This window comes from Puma concolor, chromosome E3, assembly GCF_028749965.1.
Source record: "Puma concolor isolate L17-30 chromosome E3, mPumCon1.1.hap2, whole genome shotgun sequence".
Taxonomy (NCBI): Eukaryota; Metazoa; Chordata; class Mammalia; order Carnivora; family Felidae; genus Puma; species Puma concolor.
The window spans coordinates 13,760,254-13,785,425 of record NC_141682.1 but is presented as its reverse complement, the minus strand read 5'-3'; the positions used below and the strand labels follow the sequence as shown (position 1 = coordinate 13,785,425).

General features: G+C 41.2%; 1 protein-coding gene and 1 pseudogene across 7 annotated transcripts in view; one reads left to right on the top strand and one right to left on the bottom strand.

Annotated features, from left to right (window-relative positions):
• Nucleotides 1-25,172, bottom strand: part of AUTS2 (activator of transcription and developmental regulator AUTS2) — a 1,118,163-nt gene that overhangs the window by 441,750 nt on the left and 651,241 nt on the right. The gene's annotated exons all lie outside the window — the stretch shown is intronic.
• LOC112860174 (U6 spliceosomal RNA) lies at nucleotides 790-879 on the top strand (annotated as a pseudogene).

Sequence of the window (25,172 nt, the reverse complement as noted above, 5' to 3'; positions counted from 1 at the left end):
CAATCGTGTTACTCTTTAAGCACTTGTGCAGATGCAAAACTGCTTTTAGAAACCCATTTTTTTACCTTAAAAACTGAAGTATAGTCAACATATACTGTATTATTCTCAGGTATACAGATAGACATTTGACAGTTATATGCATTATGAAATAAATGCTCACCGTAATAAGTAGAGTTACCATCTGACACCATACAAAATTATTACAATATTATGGACTATATTCCTTATGCCATACCTTACACCCCCAGGTCTTATTTATTTTATAACCTGGAATTTATACCTCCTAATTCCCTTTACTTATTTTACTCATCCCCTGCCCATCCCCTCTAGCAGCCCCAGTTTGTTCTCTGTATTTATTATGAGTCAGCTTCTGTCTTGTTTACATATTTGTTTTGTTTTTTAAACATTCCACATACAAATGAAATCATATATATCTTTCTCTGTCTTATTTCACTTAGCATTACTCCCTGTAGGTCCATCCATGTTGTTGCAAATGGCAAGATTTCATTCTTTTTGATGGCTGAGTGATATTCCATTGTATATATACACCACATCTTCGAACACATTCATCAGTGGATGGACCCTTGGGCTGCTTCCATATCTTGGCTGTTACAAATACTGCTACGAGGAACATGGGGTGCATATATCTTTTTGAATTCGTGTATTTATTTTCTTCTGATAAATGCCCATAAGTGAATTGTTGGATGGTAAGAGAGTTCTATTTTTAAGTTTTTTGAGGAACCCAATCTTGATCACTGCAGGGCAGTGTCTGTAGAGGAAGGAGTGCAGGTAAGTTATCTAGAGGAAAACTGGAACGATACAGAGATTAGGATGGCCCCTGCTCAAGGATGACAAATTTGTGAAGCGGTCCATATTATTTTTGTTTGTTTTTAGTCCGTGATTTATAATTACTTTGTGTGTGTTTGTGTGTATTCTATTCAAAACCTGCATTAAAAGAAAAATCCTGTTTCATAGGCTTTATCAAAGTAAACCTTAAAAAAAAGAGATAGAGAGAGAGAGAGAGAGATATCTAGAGTTGTTCTGCTGGGTCATTCTGAACTCTGCGATCTTGGTCAAGTCACTTAGCTTCTCTGTGCCTCAGTTTCCCCATCAGTGAAACATGGATGATACCTTGCAAGGCTGTGGTGAGGTTTAGAGATACTGTATGTAAAGCTCAGCGCATACGTCTGGAGCCTAAGGAAGCCTCTGGCAGATACAGAAGCTGTTAATTTTTAACGACTGCCTTGCACACGGGTTGTTCTGGGCCCCTTAGGAGGGCAACATGCTATTTGAGATCTTTCATTTTTATAACAAAGTGTCAGGTTTCCTAACCCCGCTCCTAAAGTCAGATGCTACCGGAGAGCTTTCTGATCACCTATGGGCATAGCTGCACTTCAGGTGCTCAGCACTGATGCTCAGCAAGGTTTTCAAACTGATTCATGTACCAGAACACCTGGAAATCATGAGCTCGTCTGGGCTAATAATGGTTATGGAACACCATTAAATCCTGATATGTTTAATTTTGTGATGTGAAACAGGACAATTTGACTCATAAAATACATGACTATGTTACATATTTAAAAACAAATGAAAGATGGCGTCCTCCTCAGAACGAGGTGTTGAGCTAAATCTTATCCATGGTTAATAGTCTGTCTATTCATATTTGTTACCTGATCACACGATAAGGCAAAGCTCACCAAATATATGCACTACAAAAACCTATATCTGAGGTAATTTTACTCACTCTCTTGGTTCTATTCCCTTTTTTTTTTTTTTTTTTTGGTGGAAAAAAGAGCATCATTTGATTACAGACAGTGAAATGGCTCAGCGTAGCTCGCAGGAAAGCTGTTTTGGTGGAGGTAAGTTGGAGAACCACCGGTCTCGGGACCATGCAGATATTTCCAAGTTCTGTCTCCTAGCCAATCAAACCTCCACAGACTTAAAGAGTTGGTGCCCAGCTCCTCTCAGAAATGCCAGCAAAGAGCCACAATTTAATCTTGTGCCTTGAGTTTATACTCAACAAAATGGTGAACACAAATCATTTCTCCCTCCTTCCCTCCCTTCCTCTCTCTCTCTTGTACGAACCCTACTCAAAGCTCTGAACATGACACTGTCCTCTGTTGTTTCAAGTCCTTGTTTATAGTTTCTTTTCAACATTTAGTGACAAGGAAAGCACTTCCTATTCTGATGAACTTTGATGGTTCATCTCAATAAATAATAAAATAAAAACTGCAAAGGGAAAAAATGACTAATTTCCAGTTTTTGTACAGGCTGCAGGAAACTTGGCCTGAGTTTTATGCCCATTTGTTTTTTTTTTGGGGGGGGGTGTCCTAGGTTGTCTGGTATAATTGTCTTCTCTCTCCCAAATTCTTTATTACTTGGCTAGTCCTCTTTTGTTTTACTGGATTTAAACCTTATATGTAAATGTTTTATTAGAAATGACCTAAAATCTGAGAATTTAGACTCAATCAATTTATACATATTTTCTAAGGCCTTTATGTCCATAGAATTGAAGAGCAGCTTGAAAAGATGGACAATTAAAAACTCGCTCAAGGCCAAAATGAACAAATCAGGAGACTATAGATGCTGGAAAGGATGTGGAGAAACGGGAACCCTCTTGCACTGTTGGTGGGAATGCAAACTGGTGCAGCCACTCTGGAAAACAGTGTGGAGGTTCCTCAAAAATTAAAAATAGACCTACCCTATGACCCAGCAGTAGCACTGCTAGGAATTTACCCAAGGGATACAGGAGTACTGATGCATAGGGGCACTTGTACCCCAATGTTTATAGCAGCACTCTCAACAATAGCCAAATTGTGGAAAGAGCCTAAATGTCCATCAACTGATGAATGGATAAAGAAATTGTGGTTTATATACACAATGGAGTACTATGTGGCAATGAGAAAGAATGAAGTATGGCCCTTTGTAGCAACGTGGACGGAACTGGAGAGTGTGATGCTAAGTGAAATAAGCCATACAGAGAAAGACAGATACCATATGTTTTCACTCTTATGTGGATCCTGAGAAACTTAACAGAAACCATGGGGGAGGGGAAGGGGAAAAAAAGAGGTTAGAGTGGGAGAGAGACAAAGCATAAGAGACTTAAAAACTGAGGACAAACTGAGGGTTGATGGGGGGTGGGAGGGAGGGAAGGGTAGGTGATGGGTATTGAAGAGGGCACCTTTTGGGATGAGCACTGGGTGTTGTATGGAAACCAATTTGACAATAAATTTCATATATTAAAAAAAAACTCGCTCTATGTTAACGTATGCTAATTTTTTTTGTAATGTTTATTTATTTTTGAGAGAGACAGAGCATGAGAGGGTAAGGGGCAGAGAGAGAGGGAGACACAGAATCTGAAGCAGGCTCCAGGCTCTGAGCTGTCAGCACAGAGCCTGATGCGGGCTTGAACTCACAAACTGTGAGATCATGACCTGAGCTGAAGTCAGACGCTTAACCGACTGAGCCACCCAGGCACCCCTTAATGTATGTTGTTTAAAGTCCATGTTTCCCACCGACGGTCATCTCCAAGCAGGCCAGTGTAGGTCTGCCTTATTTGATTTTTAAACTGCACTGTCAAGCTAAATCCCTGTATTATTCAAGGTTTCAGCAGGCGTTTTAATTAATTAATGTCTATGTGTTACTTGTCATGAATTTAAGTAATCAAAGTGTATCATTTTACCCAAGGAAATTCCAAGTAGAATTTGTTACTGAACTTGAGCCTTTCTACTAAAAGGGAAATTGGAGAGAATCCAAATTCAATATTTTTATGAACTCATACCTACATTATTATAAATCATACATAAGGAAGGAGTTTTACATGGTGAAATGTCTTTTTCAAAAGAGGGAAACCACAGAGGTGTGACTTTTCGGTGGGCATCTTCATTTATCACTGGTGGCAACACGACTGGGACACTCTGAAGTGAAATGTAATAATCCATAGCACATTCTGAAAAGGGCTTCATGTCTATGGCCATACCACCCTGAACATGCCTGATCTTGTCTGAAAAGGGCGTCGTTTCCTTTCAGCGAATAATTTCCCAAGGATACACGTATCCCAAAGAAATAATCACTGAGATACATTATTCGTAACAATGTGGTTTGAAAAAAAATCCAAATATCCTAAATACAGTTAGACCACTAATGGCATTATCCGTATAACAGGACACTGTGTAGTCCTTAAAAACCAGCCTCTGGAAAATCATTTAACAACCTTGAAGAAACTTTGTGTGAGACACAGGAAGAAGGAAGATTGGAACGCTTACACCAAAAAATACTAGGATTGGTGACCACTCCATTTTGTTACAAACCCAACTTTGATTTTTTCCTTTGAAATTTGCCACATTTTCTGAAATCTCTAGAATGCAGCTCTGCTGCTGCTATAATCAGCAAACCAAAAAATTCCATTAAGAGAGTGCCTTTGGGTATTACCTTTTTAAGAGGGAGTCAGCCTTGCTCCCGCGACAGAGAGCATTTCTCCTGCATGCTTCTCTGCAAGATGTCTGCGGCGGGTGGGGGGAGGGTGTTCACAAGGCACTCAACGTAGAACTAAGCATCATCTTCAGACGCTCCCCACTTCGGACGCCGTGCCACACCCCAAATCGAAGCTCCTGGGTAAGCCCTCCAGACTGCCAAGGCTGCCAGCACCACGCGGCACTCCTGACCCAGGCTAACTATGCTCTGCTGGGCACACTCTGAAACGCACTCGGGGACAGATCTACTGAGTAAAATGCCAAGCAGTGGTTCAAAGCCGCCTAAATCTGGAAGGCAGCTATGCTCACCACTATACCACCAACGCAAAGCCGCCTAAATCTGAAGCAGCCATCGAGCAGACACTATCACCCGCGGCCCCCCAGACTCAGTTTCCTCAGTTGTAAATGGGGTCTTTACGGGCCTGTCGAGCTTCTACTCTGCCAGGAAGTTGCAGCGTTTTACAGGAACAGTGGAAGGAGTGAGACACGCAGGGGTGACGCCGAGTGAGAAGAGGGCCCCTGCTTCTGCTCCCAGTTCGATTTGCAGGGATTCCTTTGCTCTGGGCGGGAGAGTGGCAGCAGACGTGCGCAGTGGTGACGGGCACAAACTACAGGGAGGAAGCAAACCACCGCGCCCTGAGACCTGAGGAGGGGGCGTGCTGGCTGAGAGTGAAAGACGGAAAACAGGGCCCGGTCAAAGAATGTGAATGTGGCTGGGGCAGAAAGCAGCTGTCGGTGCCTCCCCCTCCTGTGTTACACCACAGTCACCACAGAACAATGAAATGGCAGCCTAGGTATGTCTAAAAGAAGAGATAAGGAGGGGGGAAAAATAGATGTTTTTATAGTTCTTGCTCTGGGACGGGCGAGGAAAAGAGGAGAAGCGTGCAGGACACCTATAAAGCCCTTCTGGCAATAAGGGAACATGTGTAATGCAGATTGAGAGACACGTTTCTTAGGAAATGGGGCCATGAGGTGACCTTCATAAATCTCTGAATTATATAGCGTTCTCTGGGGTGTCTTCTATCTAAAACTACTGTAGCCTACAAGGGGATTCAAATGGATAGTCTCTGGCTTTCCTGAGTTACTGTGCAAACAAGAGCAGAGCATGGGTGCGGGAAAACCACTAGAGCCTGATCGGTGCTTATGTGATGCTCTGGGAAATGCAGTGGGACAGTACGTGTGCGCGGGCGTATCTGTGCACGTGTGCGTGTGCAAATGCATCCTCTTCCAGTTGCTAGATCAACCTCAGCTCCCTTCTCCTACCCAATGGTGCTCAACTGGGGATCACCATCTGCCTTCCAGGAACTGCTTCTGTCCTTCAACAGGCAATTAACGCAAGCCTGTTATAGATCCCTGGGGCCCTTGGTAAGGGGAAGAGGGGAGAGGGCTGCAAAAAGCATCAACTGGAAGTCCAGAAATCTCATGAGGACAGGAAAGACACTGGGCCTGGCAAAATAAGTAGGGACCAGTGGCTATTTGTCATTCCCTGCTATTTCGGTTTTTTTTTGTGTGTGGGGGGGGATTCATGTGGGTGGCTCTCATTTGCCGGCTCCATCACAGAGAACATAGGGCAGCGTGAGTACACAGGTCAGTGCTGTAGGCTCCTTTCCCGCTCGGAGTGGTATGTAGGAACCCCAGTGAGACTCTGGGGAGAAGCATTTTGTCTCCAAAGATTCTACCCCTGATAGAGAGCAGCCTCCCTGATAAACTCTGCACAGCTATAAGGGAGCTTGAAGAAGACTGTTCATTAAGGTGTAGGCTAAATGCTCTTTTTTAAAGAGAAGGAATGTTCTAGGACAGGATGGAAATGATCTCCAAAGGAAACATCTTCAGAAAAAGAATTGCCACAAGTGTATGTGCAGACACACACATACTTTTCATTCGTGTACCCACTCACTCTCTCCTGGTGTCTCAGCAGAGCTCAGAGGGGCAGAGAGTGAAAGTCAAGCATCAGAAAGAAAAAGAATGAGCCCAGATGGACTGTCCAAAACCACCTGATTGGTTAAGACTCCAGGGTTTGTACCCCAGACCCCTAGGTGGGCCATCTTTAAAGTAATGAACACACAAACACAACCCGGTGGCTTTATTACTGAACTCACACTAGATAGTGGTGCATGGGTGGCCAGGAAGACATAAGCCAAAAGGACAGGAAGAATTCAAGAATAGTTTTAGGGGACAGAAGGACAGAAAAAGGATGCAATGAGTTAGCTCAAGAAGACAGTCAGTAGTATACATACGTCACTGGAAAACATTATCTTCAGATGACTAAAACACTAAAGCAAGTTAAAACAGTATCAGGGCAATTTAGTATAACTGTGACGTGCTGTGGGTTCTATAAACCCAATCAATGCCTTTGGTTTTGAGGGCATTACACGAACAATGGAGCTCTATAAATTAATATTAGAAGTGTCTGTCAATCTCTCCTTTTGGGATTTGGTATGGAAGCTTTTAAAAAATGTATGTATCTAAATATCACCATCCATGATGCAATTCTTCAAAATGTAAGCCTTCATACTACCTACCTTGGCTGACTTAAAAGTCATTAATTAATTACAAGATTACAGCAGACTGGTGAGGTCTGTAGGATGAAGGCAGTGGGAGAGACCCACACAGAATCTTCCCTTCAGAACCTCACAATACCTCATGTTATCAAAGGCCCAACCTTATGGGTTCAAGAAAGAATACTATTTTAGAATATTCTCTTTTTGAGACAAAAAGCTCCTGAACTACAACAACCCAATAAGAAAGATCAACACATACTGAAACACTTTATTCCTCTGAGTGTGAAAATTAAACAAGAGAGGTAGGGAGTCTGAAATTTTATACCTACTTATAAAATTTTAAAAAACCCATTTTTATGCAGTAATAATGAACAATAGCCTTTAATATACACAATTCCCTCACTCAGGCAAACCTTCAGGATATTCTTGTGAACAGAATGTAATACACTTGCTGACGTGTCTCCCCCCTTCGCCCTCCACCATACATGGTATGAATACAACCACACACACACACACACACACACACACACACACACACACACACACCTAAAATGTAATTTAGAACTGAGGGGAAACTTCAGTTTGAATTAAGGCCTAAATGCTCATGCAAAGAATTTTTTTCAAAAAGAAATACAGAATTATCCTGAAGTCCAAAATGTAATTCTAACCAACAGCTAAAATATCTTAGGCAAGTTTAATGAAGGAAGACCTGCCATCAGAATCTTAAGAACTTGAGAACTTGGTGCTTTTAGAGCCAGTTAAACACAGATGATTAAACCTCCCTTTATAATCTTTGCAATATCCTTTACAACCCCACTTGTTTGTTTAGCAAATTAATGAGATTTTCCAGTATTGCTGAGGACATTACATGTCTACTTCCCGAAAGTCTACCCGTTAGAAGTCTTTCTAAGTTGTAATGTAAGAAAATGTAAGCCTTTGTGTACAGTAATAGGTGAGAAATATTTCCTGGAATGCTGTACTCAATCGCTTCTCAAAACATCATTCTTCCTTGTAACACGGGTGGCACTGGGGGCTTGATGGTTTTAATAGCTGCTGAACAGTCTCCAAAAAATGCTCGAAAGAGGAGTTCTCCTGCTAACATATATTGATGAATGAATTAGTAAAATTCAAGGCTGCTTTGGGCTGAAAAAGCACTGGTGACATTCCTGAGGCATATGAAATTTTTGGCATTAATGTTTATATTTACCCTCTCAAAAATCTGCAGGCAGGCCCACCAAGGTCATGTGTCCCGCTGGATGAGAGTTTGCTGCAATACTTTATTAACATGGAAAAGGAGGCAATGCACTAAATAGAATGCCCCAGCCACAATGTGATTAGACAGCTGGCCCTCAGGTTTCATCTGCCTCTAATGACATTTATTTGAACACTCAAAACCACATATCTATCTAGGTCTATCTCTACATCTCCATTTATCTACATATCTATCCATATCTACATATCTATGTACATGTACATGAGACAACACACTCTACGTGTGTGTGTGTGTGTGCATAAAACGACCTGCCACAGAAGGAGTTTTTTCTTTATAAAGAAGACATTCATAAAACTTTTTGGATTTCTGTATCACTGGCAGATCATAGGTCAGACTATGTGTTATGGTCTCTAATTTATAGGGAAAAAAACCAATATGGCATCTAGATGTAAGTCTTATAAAGACTGGCTGATGACTCTAATCAAATAGGGAGATTAAAACACAACCCCCACCCCCCCAAACCCCTAAGCCAAACTTTGGAGATTCTGATTAAGTGGGTATGAGCTGAAACCACAAGATATAAATATTTTTGCAAGTCCCTAGCTGTTGACCCTCGGGTTTGGAAACCCTGTGCTGGAGCAGGAGAGGCACTGTGGTGGGGTGAGGGAGGCCCAGGCTGAGACTTGTCGAGGATTGAGGATGGCAGCAGCAGTGTGCAGAGGGCACACGGGGACTCCGGCACAAGCTTAGAAGCACCAATGCAAAGACCTCGCACTTTCAAGCGCCTTTTTTTGAGAGCAGGACTGCCATCCCTGTGAGCCAGTGAGAGAGGAGACACCTTAAGCGAGGCACGCACGGAGAAAGAAGTATCAACACCACAGCATCAGGTACCGCACCTACAGCACATGGGTACCCAACCACAATCGTGTCAGAACACTGCAGGAATGTAGTCTGAACTCAAGGTCTGAGAAGCTGTTTGGCCTTTCAAGTGTGAGTCATCACGTGTCAAAAGAAAATAAACAGAGTTTGCTTCGAGGTGCAAAGAAGAGGCTGTAGGTAAGATTACCTAAATGTGCCAGAAAAGTCTGGAGGCAGAAAAACATGGTGGGTTATAAAAGGATGAACAGAGTGGAAACAAAAAAAAAAAAAAAAAAAAAAAAAAATCCCATTCCATCTGTGCAGCTCTGAGCCTAAAACATGGCAATCTTTATTTGGAAAAAAAGTTAATGAAGATTATGGAACACGAAATGACTTTTCATCAACTTATTTCTCTAAAAGAAGCATGCATTTGCATTTTCATTGAACTGATCAAATGTTATCTAAGAATTGCTTAATTGCCTTAATGGTTTAATTCTATTTGCTGCCAATCTGATTAGCAAAGTGTGTGTCTGTGTGTGCACCCGTGTGGGCTGGCACTGAATGGGAGGGTGAAACCTATTACTGAAAGAACAGCGATGAGGAGCCGGCTGGCTTTTGGTTAATTGAGAAACCATGAGTGGTGTGAGGAGGTCACTGTATCATTTATTTTAATTTTCTCCTCTCCCGTCTTCCCAGTCACTTGTTCATCTCAGGAACCTGCGTTAGATTTGAGACCGCTAAGAGCACGTGTTAATTTGGGTTAAGGAGAAGGTGAGCCCAGGTATTACCGGCAGCGTAGTGATTTAATAGGAACCTGGATATAATTTAATAGATCCTTTGAGCCTCAGTCAGACATGGTTAATATGGATTGGGGAAACATCTTATAGAAGTTAATACATACATTAATCTCTTGGGACCTTGCAACAATACACAGCCTAAGAAAGTAAAAATAATCTCTTCCAACCTGCAGGGGAGCGTGTATTGATAAAAGCCCTGGATTCCGGCTTTGGGGCAGGGTGAAAGCACCAGACCAAGCTTCCAGAAGCGGTTCTGCCCTCGGGGGAAGTCACATTCTGTCTCTGTGTCTCGGTGTCCTCAACTTCAAACTGGGACGAGTGGTTTTAAATTTGTTTTTTAAAGGGCCTTGGGTTTCAGACGTGTACCTCAGGACCTGTGCAGGAAGTTCAAGGGAAGCTGGGCAGAGGAGATTCTACCCTTCGTTTTGAGCTCCCCAACCTCCCTCGGATTTTACTGTACTTTGATCAGGCTGCAGTATTGATATGCTAAACAAGATTTGGGTTGAAAAAAATGCTTTCTTTGGTTAAAAGTGTTAGATAACTACTGTCTCTAAGATTCTGTACAGTTTTAATAAAGTCTTCCCTCTGAACACTCTGTTTCTTCTGCTAGGAAAATGTATCCTCCTCTTCACGTTTTGAAGCTCCAACTTCCTCAAGACTTCGATCAAATGCCATTTTTTCTACGAAAACTCCCTCAACAGGAAGCTTAGCTATGGAGGGGATTTATTTGCTGGAAATCAGTTCTGTGGCTACACTTGGCAGAAGAACACTCTTTCCTAAGCTGAAGATACTACATAGTTGGCGATTTGGTCAGGGATCCTGGATGATTAAGGATAAAAGTAGACCCAGGACAATATATATCTATAGCCTTAAGTTCATTTCTTTTGATGCAGTAACAGCACTCACAGAAATTTATCCTAATGAAACAAGGACAGATATGTGCAATGATTTATTACAAGGAGGCTCAGGTGATAAGGGTGGAAAATTAAAAAAAAAAACAAAAAAAAAAAAACCACTAACCGTAGAAGCAAAAGTCAAATACACACACAAAACAGTTAAACAAACTTTATACTTTGAAATAACACAGAGTCATTAATTATCATGTTTTGGAAAAGTATCTCATGATGTGGGAGGACGATGACTATATAATGTCGAGCAGAGAGGGCAGGGCATAAAACTATATATAGAATATGCTGACAATACTGTTATTCATCATAAGTACTCAAAGGAAACTTAACAAGAGTAGTGAATGATTGTTCCTTTAATTTGCTTCATCACATTAGTAAATGTACAAGCAATTTTGTTTCCATCAGCTTTCTCTAATTTTCAACCACATGATACTTCCAAAACATAAATGTGTGAGGAGTCTAAATCTACTACTGTAAGAACTTTAAAGATAAGGGTCGCAGGGAAGACGCCTCTAGAAATGGGTTCTAAGTATCCACTCTGCCACAGACTAGCCGCAGGGCTCAGCAAATGGTTTCACGCCGCTTTGTCATTTGCAAAGGAAAGGTGTGTATCTTAATTTTTTTCTATCCCTAGTGTTTAAAACACTGGAAGTTATCACTGATGTATGTTAATTATTGAGTGGACTGGTGGATATAAGGATGAGTAGATGGATGGAGTGAATGAACTCTAATGAAAGAGTATAAAGAAAGATGAATTAAAATCCTAGGCTTCTTGATTCAACTCTTAAAATCTATATTATTAACTATCAGGGCACCAAGTGAAACTTGAACCTGACACAGGGAAGCCTAGTTTGTGTTCTTTTTGATTCTTCCGAGCTAAGGTCATGCGCCTTCACAGATCCATCAACACCTGGGACTGGTCCCAGAAGGGAAACTCAGATTTCACGATTAAGTTATGCACTGGGACGCACTGTCTGTGAGCGGCTAGTAGTGAAAGTCAGAGTGGCAACAGCTGAACTGGAACAAAGGCAATCTGGTAACATTTTGATGATCAAAGACAGGAGACCAAGATTTAACTGAATGAAATACGCCGCATGGAACAGTACTCATAGGATGCACACTGGAGCTTCAAACCCGAAACACAACAAAAAAGCAAAATCTATAAAGGGCATCTAGCTGGAGATAGAACTGAGGTTAAAAAAAAAAGAAAAACAACACAAACAGCGAGGAGTAGGAACCAGCATTCCAGAACAACACAGATGGGACAATATCCGCCAAATAACCTCAGTAATGTGGCCTTCACTGAGTCTGAGAAAGAACAGATTGACTGTCCATCTTGGTCATCCAGGCAGGCTCTGACCACAGTAAGAAGATACTCATCTCTTGGAGGCCACTAGAGAGATGGACATATGCTGGAGGGAAGCACCTAAGATTAAGGCCCATCTTAAAGGACCCCTAACTTGCAACCGGGGCATAAAAAAATAAAATGAGGCTGCCTGTTATTCACATAAACTCCAATTCTATTTTATGAGCGGGAGCAGAAAAACAGAGAATACTTTACCCTTCATCTTTCGGGCTATCAAAGCTTTTCTAGGTAATGCCACCAGCTATGACTGCTCCCTTTTACACAGTGAAATCGTTTCTAAGTGAGTAGCCTAGTATATTTAGAGAAGTAAACTATTCTTGCATATGTCTTCAAGATCTATAATGGAAGATAAATCCTGTTAGCCTGGGCATGGCAAGGTAATTATTTCAACTGCTACATTTCTGTGGAACAAACAAAACCATTCCTGGCTTATGCATTTCCTATTTAATGGCAAAGGGAAGAAATGCTATGCTCACCATGCCCAGAACACTGGCTGTCACAGACCAGTGGCAACCAGAGTGAGGAGAGGCCCGGTCAATTATCACCACTGGATATCAGAGTCCTGTGGGCTACACGTGCTCATATCTGCCTGTCCAAACTAGCCTGGAACGGAATGATGCTGAGCAAGAAGCAAAGGGAAAACTATCATGGTTGGAACATCAGGGCATTTGGGATGCAAAGCAGAAGCTTATCTTTTTTACTGTTGCAGCTCCAGAGAAAATCAATTTTGACACAGAACTGCCACTTTACAAGCAAATAACTATACTTTCCAATAACCTAATCTGTGCAAAGCCTACTGAAAATTCCCTAAAGAACCAGTAGTTAAAACCTCCATTAAATCAAAGGGTTTAATATGGGAAGGGAAGATAGGATGTGGTTTGACTTGGGAATGTAATGGACTCAGTGGGGAAATAAATACGTTGTTTTATGTGTACAGTTACAGAATATGAGAACACGGCATTCATTTCAAAGGGAATTCTCTTGCTGTGCAACTTATTCCTAAACAGATGTGATTTTTGCTTATTCAAAAACATTTAGGTAACAATTACAGCATAATAAATTATAATTGCCATCATCTTCCAGCTACGTAATGCCTTCTATGCAAACACAAAGAAAAGGCAATTACACAAAACTGTAAAACCCATATTCAGGTAGGTTCTGAGGCCTAGATTCAAATAATCTACATTATTCTCACATAAACACTGCACTGTGCCTCATGTATGTATCTTACTATGCAGTGTGGAAACTACTTAGCAAATAACTAAGGTTTGTTAATCACTGGCTGGAACAGTCCCCAGCAGGGGAATTTTCAGGGTACCAGGAATGCCTTCCAGCCCTCAGATTTCTTTTCCGGTCTTGAACTACCATCTCACTCTCCACCATATAGAGCTTCAACCCACTGGCCACTCACATGCAAATACTCCAAAGAGAGTAGAACATTGTGCAGGTATCATTGTTGTTAAACCTTAGAGTAATTAAACTACCAGATTTTCAATAGGACCATGTGCTAAGGGCAGGTAGGAGCTGACAGGAAGGTGCACAAAGGGTTGGGGCGCCTGGGTGGCTCAGTCGGTTAAGCGTCAGACTTTGGCTCAGGTCATGATCTCGCGGCCTGTGAGTTCGAGCCCCGTGTTGGGCTGTGTGCTGACGGCTCAGAGCCTGGAGCCTGCTTCGGATTCTGTGTCTCCCTCTCTCTCTGCCCCGCCCCCTCTCATGCTTTGTCTCTCTCTGTCAAAAATAAATAAACATTAAAAAAATTTTTTAAAAAAGAAAGAAAGGTGCACAAAGGGTTGACAAGTGTCTGTGTGGCTCCCTCTCTCAGGAGTAGCATTTTGATTCAGGCTCCATCAGAGCATGAAGTGACCAATATAAAGCCCACTTACTAACCAAGCATTTTTAATTCCTTCTCTAACTACAAGGTAACTCGCTATCTTACAACCACGACTAAAGAAAAATGGAAGCGATGGGAAGGAGATTCCTGTCTGTGTATTTCTCTAATGTCTCATTTGCCATTGCCTCTCACCAAAGCCACTCAAATCTCCATCCTTATCATGCACTGTATCTCTCATCTGGAAGTTCACACTAGTACTCGAGTGCTCTTTAGGTCACATATAACTTTAAAAGAAAGAAGAAAATCTTGCCCGCTGAGTTGGTGACATGTCTAGGACATTGGGGCTGATAGTGTGCTTCCTGAAACATTTTTAATCACTTAAGAGTCCTGAAACATACACATGCTTTTACATAATCATCAGAAACTCTAAGATCTAAAGTCCCACTGGTGAGTGATGTTGAGTGGCTTGATCATGCTTTCCCGTAAGCATTTTGGATGGGAATGTGTAGCGGACGATGAAAACTTTCAGTAACTAAAGTCTGTGTAGGTCATAGGACCGTTGTATGTCTCAGGACGTGATAAAGAGATTCAAGAACCAAAGTACATGACTAGAGACTCCAAGAAGGCAAGGACAACCTGACTCCTATACTCCTTAAATCTAGCACAACATCTGGAATAAGGGGATAAATATTTGTTAGAGTAATAAAGATAAGCTTTTGAGATATCCAAAGACCACCAGTAGGTCTACAAAATCAATTCTGTGAGCCAGGAGAAATGAACAAAAATACAGACAATGAAAATTGGTCTAAACAGATCAGTGCTAAGTCCTGACCAGGTTGAAAAATCTGACCCCACAAACAGCGACCTTCAAAGTGTGAATGAATGATGGTTTTGTTTATACTGCTTGGCCTAGGAGAGCAGGGTGGCTTTCCATTCTGACCAAAAAGTTCTCCGGGCTCCTTAGTATTTATAAAATAATCCTGCTTGCCAGTTCATCTTGTTTTTTAAGATTACCAATCTATTCTTGATCACAGGGATGGGAAAGGGATATCATCAGAAGTCTACATATGGATGAGAATGAACCATGTCACTTGAAGGAAAAGTTTCAATGCAATACCTTGATCTTTCATCAAAGGTCAGAACTAAAACAACATGGATTCCATGACAGAATTTTCCAGGAATCTCCAACTGAGGACATTGTCAGTTACGTTCTCCAGTCACTCCCTAAAACCTCACGTGATGCATTTTTAGAAGTGTTTAGAATGAGGCAAAAATAAATTGCTTCTCTCCACCCTACTCCCAACACCCAAATAAGAAGCTAGTTATCTCTTCTAAAAACAGGAATTATCACATTCTTCCACTGCCCTGGCTTCCAGGAACCTGAGTGTCAATTTTATCAACAAACTCAGTAACAACATGAATGTTGCAAAGTTCTTACTCCGCCCAGCCAGGACTCACTTTTACTCCTATTGTATTAAACATTCCAATTGCTTCAAATGCCTTCTTGAAAGCTGTGGGTTAAAAATAACTATAATAGTAAAGAAAAACATATTTATTTCATACATCTCTCCAGTTTGTTCACAAGATGTTCCTCTGTTTAGTTCAAACATGGGATTACCAAAGGTCATGCCAGGTACGTTTTTGTTCTCTGGCAAATAAGAGTGCTGATGGTCAAAGATGGTGGAATGTTCTGGCACTGTGAAACTAATTTCCAACTGCAAAAGAAAACTCAACTTTTTATAATAGTCCACTGGAGAAATGTGTATTCAGGCACATAAATAAATCAGCTATAAATATAAGATATGTATGTGATTTATCATACATGTGGATAAGGAAAATAGAAACAGCAAAATTAGACCACCTGTCTTCAGCTTAATGATTTTAAGACCTAGAGGGGAGACAGTTATTTCACATTTATTTTACCTGCCTATTATGTTTGGTTAAGGAGATTTTTATAGCATTGAAAATATACACACTACCTAATAACTTTGCTTCCTGGCAGGCAGGATTCTCTTAAAAATCTAATTTATTCTAAGAAATGCTATCGTCATAACTAAATGCCGAACAATCCCAAACGGGCAGGTTAACAATTGTCAAAGGATCGGATACCTGAAGTGGGACAAAGGAAGGTTAAACTCAATCATACTGCAAATGAGGAGGAGGGAAGTATTTGCTTTCTCGCTGGAGTTACACTATCAGTGGTCAGTAGAACCATACGGAATACTAGGAGTCAAGTGTGAGTGACCAAACTAAACTGAACCTCAGTAGGAAAAGAATTAGAATCCACTAAGCGCTCTGAGAACAGAAAATAAATTATTCTTATTACTGACACAAGTATCATTTCCAGATTGAAGACATGCTTCCTCTCCAACATGTGTCTTCCCTGATCTCCAGAATGGAAACACGAAAATCCCAAGTGATTCAAAATCATGTTGAGTAGCCTCTTACAAAATACTATCTGGGCAAAAATGTTTTATTTAACATCATCAGTAATTTGTTTTATGGCCTTGGGAAATTATTTTCTCCTTTACACAGAAAAACATAAATGTATGATTATTGATAACAGAGAATTTGAAAGTTACTATCTGCTCGCCTGTAAGACATGCTTGGAGACGCCTCTTGTGATCAACTTTGGTGAATGTCCTACAATGGTAACTCTTCATATGTAAGGTGTGTCACAAATTGCTGGTTTCCACAATTCCCTGGAATCTTGGCTTAGTTTAGCTCCTTTGCTAAAATGTACAAGACTTAGAATAATGTCATTTTCCTCATCAGTGACAGAAGTTTATGAGCATAGTGTGAAATCTCATACAAAAATGCAGCTTTTATTAAATTAAGTCTCTTTTCCCACTCTGAGAGAGGCCTAGCATTTACTGAAGAATAGACAGGCTTTATGTGTTTGCTTTCCCCATAACAGAAGTGTTTAGATACTTCTAACATCTAACTGTCACTAGATCTCACCTCTAACCTGTGTAGGCTAGAAATTATATCTCCAAACTGCTTCATGAAGATTAAAACAAAAAAAAAAAAAGGAATAAATTCTAACAGTGGCCCAGAAGGGAAGTTCACGGTCACCTAACCCTAAACACTCCAAATAGCTCTGGACTTTGACCCAGACACTTAACCTTTATGAGCTTCCATTTCTATTTTTTTTTTAATTTTGTTTGTGTGTTTGTTTAGACAGAGAGGGAGAGAGAGCACGAGCAGGGGAGAGGCTGACAGAGAGAGGGAGAGAAAGAATCCCAAGCAGGCTCCTTACTGTCAATGCAGAGCCCGACGCAGGGCTTGAGCCCACAGCCCTGGGATCATGACCTGAACCAAAATCAAGAGTTGGATGCTTAACCAACTGTGCCATCCAGGCATCCCAGCCTCCATTTCTAAATTGAAAAAGAACAGACTTAGAAATCCTAAAAGTTCTATAAATGAAGACTTCTCTCCATTCCCAGTGTGCACTTCTTTCTGGTCCTCAACACCTACCCCCAAGAATACTGGCAAGGGGACTCCACGAATGACCTGCGAATGTTTCTGTTGCAGGCTGAACCAGCACCCTCTAGGACATTCCTCAGTACCTCCTAGGAAGTGGGTTATCAGTAAGCATCTGTTGGATGAGTGCGTGAACACAGCATGGATGAAAGAAGTAGGACCACAGGGATCATTTTCCTTCCTGGTCTCAGAATGCTCTCAAGTACAGCACAGGATTCTGACCGGATTACACCCACTTAATGCTCAGATGCTCCTTTGATCCCATGGGCAGTGACTCACTTTACATCCCCTTCAATTTCTGTCAATCATACATGTTAACCTATTCAAATAAGTTCTTTAAAAAATGATTCTTCAAGAAAAATTTTATGTTTGTGGAGAGAATTCCAGAATACCCGAAGCTCCTTTTGAATCCACAGATCACAAGCTAAGCTCCGGAGTCTGGCTAATTTTCCTGTCGCTCAGAATCTGTCTTATTAACACTTTTAAAATGAAGAGACACACCCAGTGTTCTGATCCTCTGCCTTTTTACCCTTGAAGTGACAGCACTGTCTACTGGGTCCTGTGTAGATTAAAAGGTATGCCCTATGGATTGCGTGATCTCTAAATCATCCATGATGTATTACGCTTAGTTTAAATGAGTGAGTCCCATTTGCACAATTGCCCTATTAATTTACTCATCATTGATTTACGCCACTTTTGCTGGAGATCTTCCACCAGACCCCTATTTTACATGGATCTGCACTAGCTCGGTTTCAGTATTTTACTCCAGGCCTCCCTATCTCATTGCTCTTCATTTGTCTTCATTTATCTGTCTTTTATTTCCATCCTCCCCTGTTCCTCCCTCTGCTGCCTTCCTGAAGTTTCTTCTGGCTTCTCCTCCATTTTCCTTCTCCTTTGGCCTTCCTCCCCTCTTACTTAAGAGCGCCTAATAAATCTCCAATTAGTGGTTAGCAATCCAGAGAAAAGTCTGAAGGCTAAGAAATACAGGCAGCGCAAAGCGCTTGATAAAAGTCAGGAAGAAGGTGGAAAAAAATGCTCAGACTGGAATCTAACCTGAGGGTTTCAGGTATTAAGCTGTTAACAGAGGACACCTTTGCTAAGGATCGTGTGATAAAGATGGCAAAAACTGTGCCCTTCTGCCACCTTGGAGAAGCTTTCAGTTTTTGTTTTTTTGGGTGTTTCCCCCCTGTATCTCATCTTTAGCGACTTCTTTACTCTTCAGTTAACAAGCAGGGACTCCCCTCTTGTGGCTGCAGCCAGAACCAAATCAACACCTTGGGGAGCATTTACGATCCAAACACTGTGGGGCTAGCGAAGGGCTGCGGTATGGCCATTATCACTCTGATTTCTACAGGTAGGCTTTTAAGATCCTCATTAAACTAAATTTTTTGGTCAGACCAGAAAAGTCTTTTTTTTCTTCCCGAGATGACATAGGACATATTGAAGTCATTGCTTGTGCGCTCCCTTTCCTCGACCCTCCATCTTCCAGGATCCACGTGATTCCCTCATCCAAACAGAAACTAGCAGTGACTTCATGCCAAAATATATACAATGAAGGCATCATTAAACATAACACTAAGGACAGGTATCACTGCCTTCTCCCTATCTTTTGTGGGTGAGAATGTTGTTTTTTATTTTGTTTTAGGGATTTTAATTCTAGTACCTGGGTAGATGACAAGAAAAACGTGGTTACCAAAACACTAACCTGAAGGGAAGAGCTACATGCTTATTTAATTGTATTAATCACGATCAACTCATTCATTCAATAATATCTGACTTACCTGGCTTTTTCTTAGCTGGCACTTTAATAAGAAACACTGTACTTGGAACATTCCTAAAACACATGAAGGTATGGCAGTACACTGCAAGTAAATAAAATAGTTCATCTTGATCGTGAGCCTCTGTGGCCAAGGGCCACACGCCTCTCATCTCTAACTCCAACGAGCAGCACAACAGATGGATGAGGGCAACAGGAACCACACCCGACTACCCCCGACTCTCTCGACGCTTCCCTACGTTCTGAACCTATTCATGAAGCTCCCCAGTATTTAGGCAGGCTAGAGATCCAGCCGATCTCATAAGGAGAAAAGACAGAAAGGCAACGCTAGACAGAGCTGGGACAAAACAGAAGGAAAGAAAGAAAGTAATTAAGGCATTAATGGTAAATCAAGGGAAGTTTCCACCTAGTAAAAGCAGTGACTTCATTATCTTGTATTTTGAATCTGGAGATTGACGTAAAGAGGGGATTCTTGTCACGGAACAAAGTGCTGGCAGGGGCTTCTACCACAGTGCCTCAGAGAGAGGCCCCCATGATCAAAGCTCTGTTTAGAGAAATCAAGAATTAGGCAGCTCCTGGGTCCAACTTTGGATCTCCCCTTCCTGTAAGATACTAAGGCTGGACCTTGGGTGCCATCCACTAAAATTCGAAGAAAACTTGGATTCCGTGTAAGTGCTGTTAAAGTGGTGCTCTGTGGCAAAATAAATGAACTAATAAATACATTAGCATTATGTACAGGAGTTAGGAGTTAGGAGGCCTTTATTCAAACACTCAGAAGATGACCCAATTTGGCCTCAGGCTCATAGAATAGTCCCATAGGGACTGACAAAGATTTTGGAAATAATCTTTTCTGATCTCCTCAGAAAGGTTCCTTTTGGGCCTGTCCCTTTTCATTTACACTCGGTAACATAATTAAGCATTTTGATACATTTTAAAGAGAAGTATACATTTCTCTTTAAACACAGTATCAGTATTTTAAAAGATCCTAAAAACTTCACCAAGATTCCTCTAGCTTAGGTTGAAAACATTCTTCCTCAGAAATATATCTTTAAATTTAAGTTCTATGGAAAACAAAAATGCTCATATTCTACCCATCATCCTAGTATCTTAGAGTTGAAGGGTTACTTGAAAATAGCATCCGTGTGGGTTTTTTTGTTGTTGTTGTTGTTTCTGTATGAGCATGGGTGGAGTATGTGGTGGCACACAACCAGACTCTGGCCTCAAAACCCCACCTTAAGGGAGGACCACTTCAAATCTATCCGTTCATCTGTTTTACTGGAAAGTCTTTCAGAGGTAGGCCTTCAACCCCTTCAGCGTCTTGCTATTGCTCGTGGACCAACCAAAGACCAGAGTCGTGCAGCTGGCCTGCAGGCCGCCGGGGTTTCCAGCTTTCCAGACCTTTCACTCTGAGGTGCCCTCTCTCAAGGCCTGCTGCCTGCACTCCATTCTCCCACAGCCGCTCCAACCACTAATCTGGGTTCTTTCCTGTTTCGAGCCTTGAACACGCTGTTTCCTTTGCCCAAAGACTTATCATCCCCACCTTTTCCTAGCTAATTCCTGATTACCCAACAGGTATCAGCTGAAATGTCACCCCTGAGCTGGTCCACGCTTACAGCCCTTTATAGCAGCATTCATGGCAATCGCCGCGATTTTCACTTAGTAACTCAAGGTTGTCTCATAAAGGTCTCCCCTGCGGGGGTGTAAGCTCCACAAGAAAATCTCTTGTTCACCAACACATTCCCGCATCTTACCCTGGGCCTAACACACAACAGGGGCTCAATTAAATATCTGACGAATGCACATGCATGCTAATGGAGGACGCTACAGATACACAGAAGTATACAATGTCAAGAGGTAACGATCAATATTGAATACTAAAGAAACATCAACATGTGACCCAGATCAAGACTTTTAAGAAATTTCAAAGAAGTTATCATGACATGGAGGCAGCTGAATAAGATTTCGGAGACAGAATGAGGAAGTCAACACAAATGGGGGCCAAGAACGATGTTTACTGATGAACTATTTTACATGATCGACCTCATGAAATCTACTGTCTCCACCACAATCGTGTTGCTCCTAATCTCTCAAGATAAGAGTACCAGAGTAAATGGCAGAGTTGAGTCCATTTCACGTCTGGTCTGACCCCAATAAGGGGTTTCCACTGTATCATGCTGTCCTGCCCACTGTACGATACATGCTCCCAAAGAGGAAGCCGCACTGGGGCTGCGCCTCCAAGGGCAGACACTGAGAGGTTCTCGGAGCCAATGTGTTTGGTAATTACTAAGTGGGGGATACACTCTGTAACTACATGGCCATTACTGTCCCTGAAGATTACATGGTACAGGCAATCTGAATGGGAATTTACTACTTTATTCCCAATATGATTCCCATGTTGACTGAAATGTTAAGAGCTTCAAAGAGCTTCAAACAGCAGAGAGTTTCAGAAAGAAATCACCCTATTTGCCTACTTAAAAAAAAGCAGCATGGCTCATACGATGCAATTTTATTGTTAATCACTGCCAAGTTACACTGTCTGATTATTTGTGCCCATGAAGGCAACAGTTCAATTCGACCAAAAGGAGAGTATGAAAGAAATCTAGCACTCAGAGGAATGGAGCCCTCTTTGGCCCTCTTCTTCAAATCCTTGCTTCTGAGGAAGCAGACAGGAGTCTGTGGTTCTTGTCCACAGAGCTTCGGGCTTTCAAAACAAGCCTGGGCCTGGGCCTGTTGAAGCTTCCAGAGTGTTCTGATGCTAAGGAGTTTTCCCTTCCGGCGCTGGATCGCAGACTGAGTGAGTGAGCTACATCTGATCTCCACATCACAAGTGATTTCTTATCAGTTTCAGCTGCCTTAAGGAACATGCGAGGGTTTCCTCAAAAACTCATAGGATTCCATAAAACAGTGTGAAAGTCCTTTAAGACCTTCCGTTTTTCTCCTGAGCTCCCTTTTTATCAAGGCTTTCTTATTATCAAGAACCATTCTGAAAAGGCCGATGTGTTCAACCCCAACTATAATTTTTAAAATGCTAATAAAAACAAAACCAGGGTTCTTTCTTTCTTTCTTTTTTTTAAACCAATCAGGCTGGCAAGATGAGGGGAATGGGGAACTGATGAAATCCTGTATTGGTGAATATGTGAAGAAATGGTCCCCTCCCAACACATTAAAACATGCATAGCCTTTGAATCAGCAATTCTGCTCCTAGGAATTGACCCTAAAATGATCAATGGGTAAGTGTGACAAAAAGAAAGTAGAAGGATATTCATGGCATCCACGTTATTAAAATGAAAAACTGCCATCTAAATGTCGATAAGTAGGGAAATGGTTAAAAATTATGTTGCATTATATGATGGTATACTATGCAGTCACTAAAAATTACTATGGAGAAACACACTGATGAGGGAAACATGTCCATGATTTATTGAGCACCTAATATATGATGTGCATTATTGCTGTATGTATTATTATGTTTGTTTTGTAATGTGTATATAACTTTTATATAATCTTAAAGTAAAAACTGTACATATTTAAAGTGTGCATGTTTTTCATATACATATATGTAGTGAAATGATTACTACAGTTAAGCTGATTAACATACCCACTTTCTCACACAGTTACCATTTTTGTGTGTTTGTATGTGGTGAAAACATCTGAAATGTCTCTTAGCAAATATCCAGCATGCATTATTATTAACTACAGTCTTCTGGTTTCAGAAGTATTCACTCCTGACAGACCCCACCTGTGAACTATAAACACGCAATCAGATCAGCTACTGGATTTTGACACAGTAGCAACAATCTGCTTTTCTCTTAAAAAGTTACCATAGCAGTTTGCTGGTCCCTAATTAAGAGCACTCGCCTCTACCTTCCCTTCTTTGATTTTGTTGTGCTTCCTTTTCTTCTGAAAAGAAATGCTCTTACTTTAATGTCAATCTGCTTCCTTGCACCTGACCCTTTTCTTTTCCTTTTGAAAGAAACTAGAGCTTCCAAATGATTCTGTTAAGTAGACTCCAAAGTCATGCCATGTTAATTGTATCAAACAAACGTTAATAGCAAATTTAAAGGACAAATAAAACCTAACTCGGTAAAAATGATTCAGAATACTACAGAATATAACCAAATGTAAGTATATTTTACACAGACAGACATGAACCACACAGAATTACATACGCCATTTCATCAATTCCAAGAGACCCGTTCTTACACATTTCAACATCTCTGAAATTGAAATGCACCTGAAAATCAATGGCGTGTCAGCTTAATTGTTAGTGCGTATTCTTAGTGGTACATGAAATAATGTTGCATCTTGCTGCTGATGGCACCTCCAATTAGATGAAATATGGTTTTGTCACCACAACGGTTAATTCTTTTGACGGTGAAGGGAAGGGCAGATAAATCAAATATTAAATGCTATCAATCCTTCCTTTCACAAAACAAAACAGAAACAAAAGAAAACCATTACTATTTTCCCCAGGTACAGCGATTTCTCCCACCCCACCCACAGATAAGCCAGTTTGCACAGAAACACACACACCGAAAATACAGCCATCTTCGTATTTTGACTCAAAGCACAGCTAATACTCTGAATGGTGCCAATGGTAGCTTTTTCAGGATTCAAAATCCATCTTGTACCCTTACTATAGCACATAAAGGACATAAACTTCTCATCAACAGCATAAAAAATTCATATTCTGTCTATATAGCAGCTGCTATGTTAGGTTTATGTCAACAATTGGCCTGATTTTTTAATAGCATAAATGTTTAAAGAGGTAGCAATTCCTGTAAAATATCTGTGGGGATATTGAAAGCTGATACACGTCAGAAGAGAGGCATTTCTTGAGGAGGAGGCAATTCTCCCTATTTTATCTTTTTCATCCTCTGCTCCTTCTCTTCCACAAACCCCCTGCTCATTATGGTTCATTACTTCTATCAACTAAATATGACAAGTGCGGCAGCCTTCTTTCTGTGGTCCCAGCATAATATTTACTGCTGCCACTTCTTCACAGAATTCACAAACACCCAGTCAGTCTGAAATCTGAGAGGAAATTAGACACGTTTTGTGACACCAGGTGACTCCCAAGTTTTCTTTCCTTGGGTCTAAAATTCTGTGATTCTACAATATTCTTTTTCTACTGGGGCCCACTCAAAAAAAAATTTTTTTTAATGTTTGTTTATTTATTTATTTAATTTGAGAGAGAGAGAAAGAGAGAGAGAGAGAGAGAGACAAAGTGTGAGCAGGGGAGGGGCAGAGAGAGAGAGGGAGACACCGAATCCGCAGCAGGCTCCAGGCTCTGAGCTGTCAGCACAGAGCCCGACGCGGGGCTCGAACTCAGGAGCCTAGCTCTGAGATCATGACCTGAGCCGAAGTCAGATGCCTAAACGGCTGAGCCACTACTGCGGCCCACACTTTGAAACAAGGCAAGCCCCACAAGGGGCCACAGGTACCCCCAATTAATCCCCCCACCCCACACATACATATGTACACAGAGTCAGCAATGAACACTGTTCCAAGAACTCAAAATAAACATTAAACATTTCACCTTAACTTCATTTTCTGTCTACATATCTGCAATCCCAACAATTTGTACTATCATGCTCTTTGATGGACCTACGTTGTTTGCTCTGTTTTTTGTTGTTATTTGGGTGGGAGAGAGCAGTCAACAGAATGCACAGTAGTAGCGCTGGCTTCCTCAGCGAAACCCACAGCTTAAGTTACACGGTCTTTTCAATCTTTCCTCTGCACCAATTGTGCATCACAACAATGGTCTTTAAAGACTGAACATACATCATTTGCTTATTAATATGGTGTGTAGCTGTGATTCATTACTCTGAATCTTCAAAGCACCGAACGGATACTCGTTGAATCCAAATTACCCACATTTGGTAACTGTGACAGAAAAGGCGCAGCAGATTTTAACACATGAAATAGATCACAGCATTTTTGTTCTCTGGATGTTAACAAACGTG